Source organism: Lontra canadensis, unplaced genomic scaffold (assembly GCF_010015895.1).
Source record: "Lontra canadensis isolate GAN:19392208 unplaced genomic scaffold, GSC_riverotter_1.0 scaffold245, whole genome shotgun sequence".
In the NCBI taxonomy this organism is placed as follows: Eukaryota; Metazoa; Chordata; class Mammalia; order Carnivora; family Mustelidae; genus Lontra; species Lontra canadensis.
In genome coordinates, this window is record NW_022631239.1 from 353,868 (window position 1) to 362,552 (window position 8,685).

At 41.9% G+C, this 8,685-nt stretch overlaps 1 pseudogene; it reads right to left on the reverse strand.

The window, feature by feature from the left end:
• Positions 1-4,417: 4,417 nt before the first annotated feature.
• LOC116862455 lies at positions 4,418-5,048 on the reverse strand (annotated as a pseudogene).
• Between the last annotated feature and the right edge of the window lie 3,637 nt (positions 5,049-8,685).

Genomic DNA, 8,685 nt, shown 5'->3' on the forward strand with positions numbered 1-8,685 from the left:
GGCTCTGGGTGGGAGGCAGACCACAGTGATGTTACATGAATATTACATTCTTCTAAATATGTGATAAGAAGGGCACTTCAACTGGTTTTCTTTCTCAAAACCAAAAACTACAGTCCAATCAAGAGAAAAATAAGACTATGCCTGTACTCCCCAACACTGTCACAGGCATGAAAACAGTCCGACAGTTCCTCAAATGGTTCAACAGAGAGTTATAAAATGACCCAGCAATGCCATTCCTAGGAGAAAAGACAACATATGCCTACATAAAAACTTGTACATGAATATGTGGAGTATTAGCCAAAAGTGGAAATGTGTGTGCAGTTCAGGTTTCTGTCACAAGATGGCACCAACGCACCACTGTCATCAAATTTCTAAGCTGTGTCTGCAAGGAGTAAAAAAAAAATAAAATCTTTAACAGAAGGAAGGAAGGAAAGGAAGGAAGGAAGGAAGGAAGGAAACTGCCTTAAGACACAGCCTATGAGCTTATGTATAGAATGATTCTGTCTGAAAAAAGCTGATGGATGTAAAAGAAGACTGTAAAAACATATACTTCAGGTCCTGAGAAGATGAAATAATGCTCCTTGACAATGGGCAGCAGGTAGGTGAAGAGCAGGGCAGGGCAGCCAGGAGGTGACAAAAAAGATGGGGCATTGAAGTGTGATCTGGGGTTCTGTGTCTAGTGTCCTGGACAGGGAATGGTACGGGGCTGGGAGAAGAAATGGGTGTAGAGGGGTGGGGTAATGGAAGATGAATACCCTGTCCTCTTGGAGGTAACCGCCTCTACAGTATGGATCAGTCATCCTACACTGATGAGGGAAGAGCAAAATCAATAAGTGTGATGTAGATTTGGGGTCAACAGCAGATGGAATTGCTATGACAAACGTGATTTTTCTACACAGAATTGGTATTATACTAAAGAAACCATTCCAAGTGTTAAAAAGAAAACCACAGGTCCCAGATGGTGTCACTAGGTTAAGGCCCCAAGTTAGTAAACCAAGACCTAATACCCAACCTAACTGCATTTTCAACCTCCCAGAAAGGTAAGCTTTAACCAGTGAACATGGGAATTTCTATCAGCACTAGGAATTTATTGGTAGACCCCTTCTGTTCCCTTAGGAGGACGACCTTGCCTAAAACAATACATTTTTCTTTTCTAAAAAAAGATTTTATTTGTTTGTCAGGGAGAGGGAGAGAGAGAGAGCAAGCAGGGAGAGCCGCAGGCAGAGGAAGAAGCAGGCTTCCCAGTGACCAAGGAGCCCAATGCGGGACTCCATCCCAGGACTCTGGAATCATGACCAGAGCTGAAGGCAGACTCTAAACTGAAGGAGCCACCCAGGCATCCCAACAGTACATTTTTTCTCTAATAATTTCCTTTTTTCTGCTCTCTTGCTCTCTCCCTTTAACAAACCTTTCTCTCTCTCTCTCTCTCTCTCTCTCTTTTTTTGTAGTCCTTTGGAGTTTCCCTCTATTTGCTAGATGGGATGCTGTCTGATTCATGAATGGATTAATAAAGCCAATTAGATCTTTAAAATTACTTGGTTGAGGGGCGCCTTGGTGGCTCAGTCGGTCAAGTATCTGCCTTCTACTCAGGCCATGATTCCAGTGTTCTGGGATTGAGCCCCACATGTAACCCCACATCTAGCTCCCTGATGGTCGTTTGGCGGGGGGGGGGGGGGGGGGGGCGGCAGGGAAGGCTGCTTCTCCCTTTACCCTTCAGCCTGCTCGTGTTTTCTCTCGCTCACTCTCTCTCAAATAAATAAATAAAATGTTAAAAAAAGGTGCTTGGTTGTTTTTTGTTATTTGTTATCTAACACAAGACATGTTATTCTTTGTAAAATGTGCTCCTTTTCATTAAAAAAATGGAGCGGGCTCCCGCCTAGTGGCCATATCCAGGATTGCAGCTCAGAGAGTCCCACCTGGGGGCTAAGCAAAGAGGGGCGGTGGAGTTTGGGATCTTGGTTTAATGGTATCAGCCAGTTTTCTGGAATTATTCTTCAAAGGGAATAACTCCTCTGCAGCTATCATTTTCTGGGATCTCTAAACCTTCATTTGTTTGTCCAACCTTTGTCAAACTGAAGATAAAGCTGTACTTGTGAGTTTGTATTTGAGGGGTGATCCAGCTGGAAGAGACAAACACAAGACCACACATACTCCCCCACACGCACAGATACACTGTCAATTCAATTTTTACTGACTTAATTACCCCATAAATGCATACAGTGAAAGTTTTTCAAAGTAAGAAATATATGTGCATATTCCTTCTGTCAATTTGTTCACAAATATATTGTGTTCAAATTTTTATCCAAATACTTTTTTCCTCAATACTACATTTCAAACAATATATGAAAGTATATTATAAATTAGTCTGCATCTCTCGTCAACCCAACTGCCACCCTTTGACCCGAAGGGGTCTATTGTCAATAAGATGTGTCCTTGTAGGTAAGGGTTACATGAACATAGACACCTGCACACACACACAGTGTCTCTCAAACAAGAATCACATTTCTAATCTTTTTCATATTGTTTTTTCCATTTAATATTCTTCTTGGGGTTTATATTTTCATCTTATTAGTTCAGTAGTGATGGTTAATTTTATATGTCTATTTGACTGGCCATGGGGTGCCCAGTTTAAACATTATTTCTGGGTGTGTCTGTGAGACTGCTTCTGTATGAGATTAGTATTTGAATTGGTGGACTCAGTAGATTGTCCTCCCCAGGACAGCTGAGCCTCACCTAATCTCGTTGAAAGCCTGAATAGAACACAGTGTAAAGAGGAAGAATTTTCCCCTTTTTCCTGCCTGCGGCACTGCTTGACATCTCATCTTCTCTGGCTCTCACGTTGGGATTTAAACCATTGACTTCCCAGGTTCTCAGGTCTATGGACTCAAGCTGAATGTTACCGCTGTCTGTTCTGGGTCTCCACCTTGCAAATGGCAGACTGTGAGACCTCTCATCCTCCATAATAGCATGAGTCAATTCCTCATAAATAAATCTCCATATATATATATATGCATGTCCTGTTTCCATTTCTCTGGAAAACCCTAAGACACTACTGCTTTAAGTATGTTCTAACATACTTATTTTTTTTAAGAATTTATTTATTTGACAGAGAGAGAGATCACAAATAGGCAGAGAAGCAAGCAGAGAGAGGGGGGAAGCAGGCTCCCTGCTGAGCAGAGAGCCTGATGTGGGGCTCGATCCCAGGACCCTGAGATCATGACCTGAGGTGAAGGCAGAGTCTTAACCCACTGAGCCACCCAGGCACCCCAATACTTATTGTTGTTATATATATTTATTTGAATTTCTTGCTGAAATTAGTTGCTAATCATTTTTTTCAGTTGTCATTTATTTTTGGCTCTTGGGGCAGTGTTATTTTTCAGTATGAAAAAAAGCAAATTCAACACAAAATAGAAATTTGAAGTGTAGGGCAGGATGAAATCAAGGGAGGAGAGTGGGTAGGTAATAGCAAAAGGAAGAACTGAGATGTTGCCAAAAGGTGGAGGGTCTCCTTGTCCCCTGTCTGGAAGAATGATTCAAAAGATTTAGGTACCAATACACACCTTTCCACATGTACAAAGTAGAGCTGGGTTTCTACTAAGAAAAGGTGGGGATGGCCTTTCTGGAGGCTTTAGGGATCAAGGGAGGGCCTTTCTGGAGACTTTAGGGATCAAGGCTAGTCCCTTGCCCCCCCTTCTCCAACCAGGAGAAAAAGAAGGAATCCAACATGTGAAGGAGGTTATAGAGGAGAGGGAAGGATCTTGCTTAACAGAGTGGGGCAGACTCCTGCTAAAGGAACAGCTCAGGACAGAGCTTGGAAGAAGACTAAAAATAGAACTAATACTGTCAACACCTCCCATGAAGCTGAGAGAGGAGCAGGGAAATTCATGGAAATTAGGGCTCAATAACCTGGGTATTCTTCTCCAAAACTGCGCTAGAATAGAAAACTCTACCCCTTCCTTACAGGTACTGCTACTACTATGAGGTAGCTTGGTTTCCTTTCCCCCAGTGTACTACATGGGCTTAGGATAGTGTCCATCTACTGGGTTTTTAGTACGTGGTTCTAAATGAGATATGATGAGACCTAGCTTCTTGGAGAATTATCTTAAAAAACAAAGGGAAATATCACCTGAACAGATGGGAGAAATGGACAGCAAAACAAAATACAGGGTTACCCAGAAGGGCAGAAAATCTAGGTTTCCCAGAGTGGGAGAGAAGAAACATTCAACGACCAACAAATACTAATTGAGTGCCTATTATGTACCAGGACTGTTCTAGGACCCCCCTTCCAATAAAGGAAGCAAAGCAAAACAAAACAAAATGAGACAGAGGCAGAAAATGCAAATTCTGAGGGAGAGAACCAGGGCAACTGAGGAGGAAGGCTGAGGGAACAGAGAAGCCTTAGATGATGTGCTCTGCCTTAGGCGTCCTCTTTGGCCTCCTCACCAAAATCCTCTTCTTCTTCGGCGGTGGCATCCTGGTACTGCTGGTACTCAGAGACAAGGTCGTTCATGTTGCTCTCAGCTTCAGTGAATTCCATCTCGTCCATGCTCTCACCTGTGTACCAATGGAGGAAGGCCTTGGCTGGAACATGGCCATGAACTTCTCTGAGATGCTCTTGAAGAGCTCCCAGATGACTCTGCTATTTCCAATGAAGGTGATTGCCATCTTGAGACCATGGGGTGGGATATCTCAGACAGCTGTTTTAACACTGTTGGAGGATCCAGTACACAAAGTAGCTGCTGTTCTTGTTTTGCACATTGAGCGTCTGCTCATCTTCCTCCTTCATGGACATCTGCCCATGGAAGACAGCAACCACAGTGAAATAATGGCATAGCAGGCGTCCCAGGCAGCATCATGTTCTTGGCATCAAAGACCTGCTCATTAATTTCAGGCACAGTGAGAGCTCAATACTGCTGGCTTCCAAGGCTGGTCAGAGATGCAAAGCCAGACATGAAGAAGTGAAGATGTGGGAAACGCACCATGTTGACTGTTAGCTTGTGGAGGTCAGCATTGAGCTGACCAGGGAAGCGGAGGAGTTGCCAATCATTTTGTTACTGAGTGCACTTCACTAATCATGACCATTAACCCAGTATCTGAGGTGCAGTTTATAAATGTTTTTTCCCTTTTTAAAAACACAACACTTAGTGTTTTTTTCATTTAGAAATTGTTTTTTAAAAGAGGAAGTATTTTAAATTTCAATAATGTGGCTTAGAAACAACAGAGTATAATTAAAAAAGGAAAAATGTGGGGAGCATGTATTGTTAGCCTCAGGAAGATTATAGCATTTAGAACCCTGGAGACATCAAGACAAGTGGAAGGAAAAAAAAAAAGCTAGAGTAATTCCAGAGTGAGCTGCTGATCAGGAGATAAGAGTTGTCTCACTGATTAATTAAACTTCCCTAAAAGAAGTACCTTGGTAAAAGTGTTGGTCATAATGATAGGTAACCTGCATAGCTGTTAAGATCAAAGGTGATAAAATATATTTTTGCTTAATGTGGCCCTGTACATATCACTTTCTTTCCCTCTAGATCATCTGTTCCAAGGGTAACACCTGAGCTTCTGCCTGAACCCCACTTCCCCCTAGAGATCAGCCAACAGATGTGGTCTGACACCCAAGTCTCTTCGCATAAAGGCCGTATTTCATTTCCTCAGTTATCTTTATCACCCAGAGGGGTTGCTGAGTGAATACCTGAGGGGCCACAATGGCAGGGGGTTTGTGATCCAACCATTTCTCCATCCCTGGAAGCTCATCTTCAAAAAGGGAGGCTGCTCTGTGTCCCCTAGGGAGGGTTAGGGATGAAACCTCATTCCCATCTCCACTGATCTAGAGAGGGAACTTAAGTAGGCTTTGTCAGTCTGAGCCTGGACACCTGTGAAGCAGGACTCACCATACCTTTGTACAGAACTGTTTCAAAGAGTAAATGAGAAAAGTTGCCTATATTATGTGCATGTAGTGGGACTTCAGGGGCCCTTTAAATGTTGAGCTAGAACAAACAGTCGGTGCTGGCTGAGCCTCAAGGCTAAGGCAGGCACCGTGAAAAGTTGTTTCTCTTAATGAGATTACAGAAAGGTAGAGGAGGGAAGCAATTATCTCTCTGATATGCCTTGAGTCAAAGTTTCGGACACAGAGATTCTCTACTTCCTTGGGCGATTCAGAATCTCATAAGAGCTGTTCAACATTGTGCCCCTGAGGAGACCTTAAAGCAGTTCCCCATGCTAGGAAGACAGGCTTGTCTTTGACTCACCTGGTGAGCTCAGTGGAGGATGGCACTAGGGCAGCAAGCTGTTGTGTTTCTTAACTGTTATGTCTGGACTACTCTATATTCTAACATATTTATAGGAAAATTCTGGACCCGTCATGCAGTTGCCAGTGCAAGCGTCCTCAGATCATGCATTATCCAATAACACCACACTAGGATTTCTGCCATCTGCTGCCTCTCCGAGAGGCAAAAAATCCACAAAGCCTAGCTTTTTTTTTTTTTTTGACATGCAATTATCTGTTCTTCCATTCACTGACTAAATATATTGAGCTCAAAACCCATGCTGTTCCACGGGAGATGTCTCACTAACTCTTCAGTGGAAGTAAGATGGTAAGAAGGAAAGTCAGTATATGGGGAAATTCAAGAGTTAAATCAGAGAAGAAATGACTCTTCACATGAACTTTTACACTTTCAGGGAACTGGAGATTTTTAAAAATCCCTCCTTGGACCCCTCATCCCCATACAGTCACAAGTCTCTCTCACACTCTCTCTCCCCCCTCAAAATAAAATTTCCAGAGTTTTTTTTAAACATTCCCTGTTAACATTTTTCATCTCCTACAGTGTTGGTTTGAAACCCTCCCAGGAGCTTCCCTGATGTTATCTGAAACTGGACCCTGTACTTCGAAGGCAGGGAGAGACTGAAGAAAGAGGCAGGCCACTCCAGGTTGGTAAGTGGCAGTTTTAATAAGTAAAGGGAACTTACATATAAAGCTTGTCTTGGACAACAGCAAGTTGAAGGGATCCCTGCACCAGCCCTCCAAATCTTTAAAGTTTTTATAAAGAGGCCCTAAACGGGCTCAGTCATGTATACTGTACAGGTGTTTTCAATACCACATCAACATCTCAACACTATGTTCTTGGGGCAGCCCCTGGGAACAGGAAAGGCAAGAAAAACTCACATTCCAAGGACAGGAGAGGGGGTGAGAAGCTTTTGAGTGTCTGGGTCCAAGCTCACAGGTCAATCAGAGGTTGCGTCTTTTTCGTGATGTTCCCCAACACTCAGACTCATTCTTCATTTGTACTATATAGCTTCTGTCCCTGTGATTGCAATGAACCCTTGCTTTCTCACACCAAGGTCACAAGCCATCTCTTTGTCACTAGGTCTAGATATTTTATATAAATATTTTAACATGTTGAGTATTACATTTAATGACCTTCTAAATTACACATGCTTGTGTAGACTGTTTCTGTCACTTACATCATCTTTGCCTAAGTGATTTATATCCTGTGCCAGTGAAAGTGTCTTGCCAGTGGGATAGAGATTTGATGATTCCCATCTTTTGTCTAGATCACCCATTATTATTCTTTTCTATTCTGTTCTACTTCTTGGAGCTCAATAAGAAACTGCTTTACCCATGTCAAACTAGAAAGAAAATAAGAGACCAGAAGATACATGGAATGAAGGGAATGATGACAGAGGACCAAAATTTGCGTTCTATTTATGAGACAAAGGTGTTTTCTCTTGGAACCAGGAATCTCTTCTTAGACTTTGTATAGGAAATATCACGTAAAAAGACAAAAAGGCATTAGCACATAGCCATTCTTCACAGAACAAATCATAACAGCAAAAGACAAGGAATAAGACATATGTCTACCAATAAGGTTAAATGATAATCTAAGCACATCTAATACTAGAGTACTATGCAGCTATAAGGAGCAAAAAGGAGCTCCTCCCTATATTGCTATGGCATGATCTCCAGGATATATTGTTCAGTGAAAGAAGCAAGGTGCAGGAAAATGTGTAAACTTGCTGCTATCCAATATGGTAGGCACAGACACATGTGGCTATTTAAATAGAAGATAATTAAATTTAGATGAAATTAAAAATTCAATTCCTCAGTTGCATTTACCATACTTCAGATGTTCCACAGCTATAAGCAGCTAGCTACTGTGTTGGACAATGAAAACACAGAGTATTTCTATCTCTGCAGAAATTTCTATTGGATAATGCTAATGTAGAATATACCACCTTTTACCTATGAAAGGAAAGACAATTAAAATATATTTGTTTATATATTTAAGAACTTAAAGGTTAAAACAAAACAAAACAAAACAAAAAAAACCAGATAAAGATTATTATCTGTAAGAGGACAGAGAAACAGCCCAGGATGGAAGGTTATGATCTGTATTCTCTTAAAAATACTGTACAGATTTATGAGCTCTATATACTGAAGAGGGCAGGGAAACAGTGAACAACCCAGTAGCAGTGAGCACCCCTAGTCCTCAAACTGAATCCTCTGAAGCATTCTCTACTAAAAGGAACTCAGCTTTCTTGGAGAAATGGTTCATTCCAGGTCTGGGTGGGAATTGTTCCAGCTGAGTCTGGACCAAACTCTCATACGAGAAAGCGTGTCAAAGACAGAGAAGCCAACCTGAAAGGGCGTCCACTGATGAAAGATAAAACCGTTTGAATGTCAAATAAAAT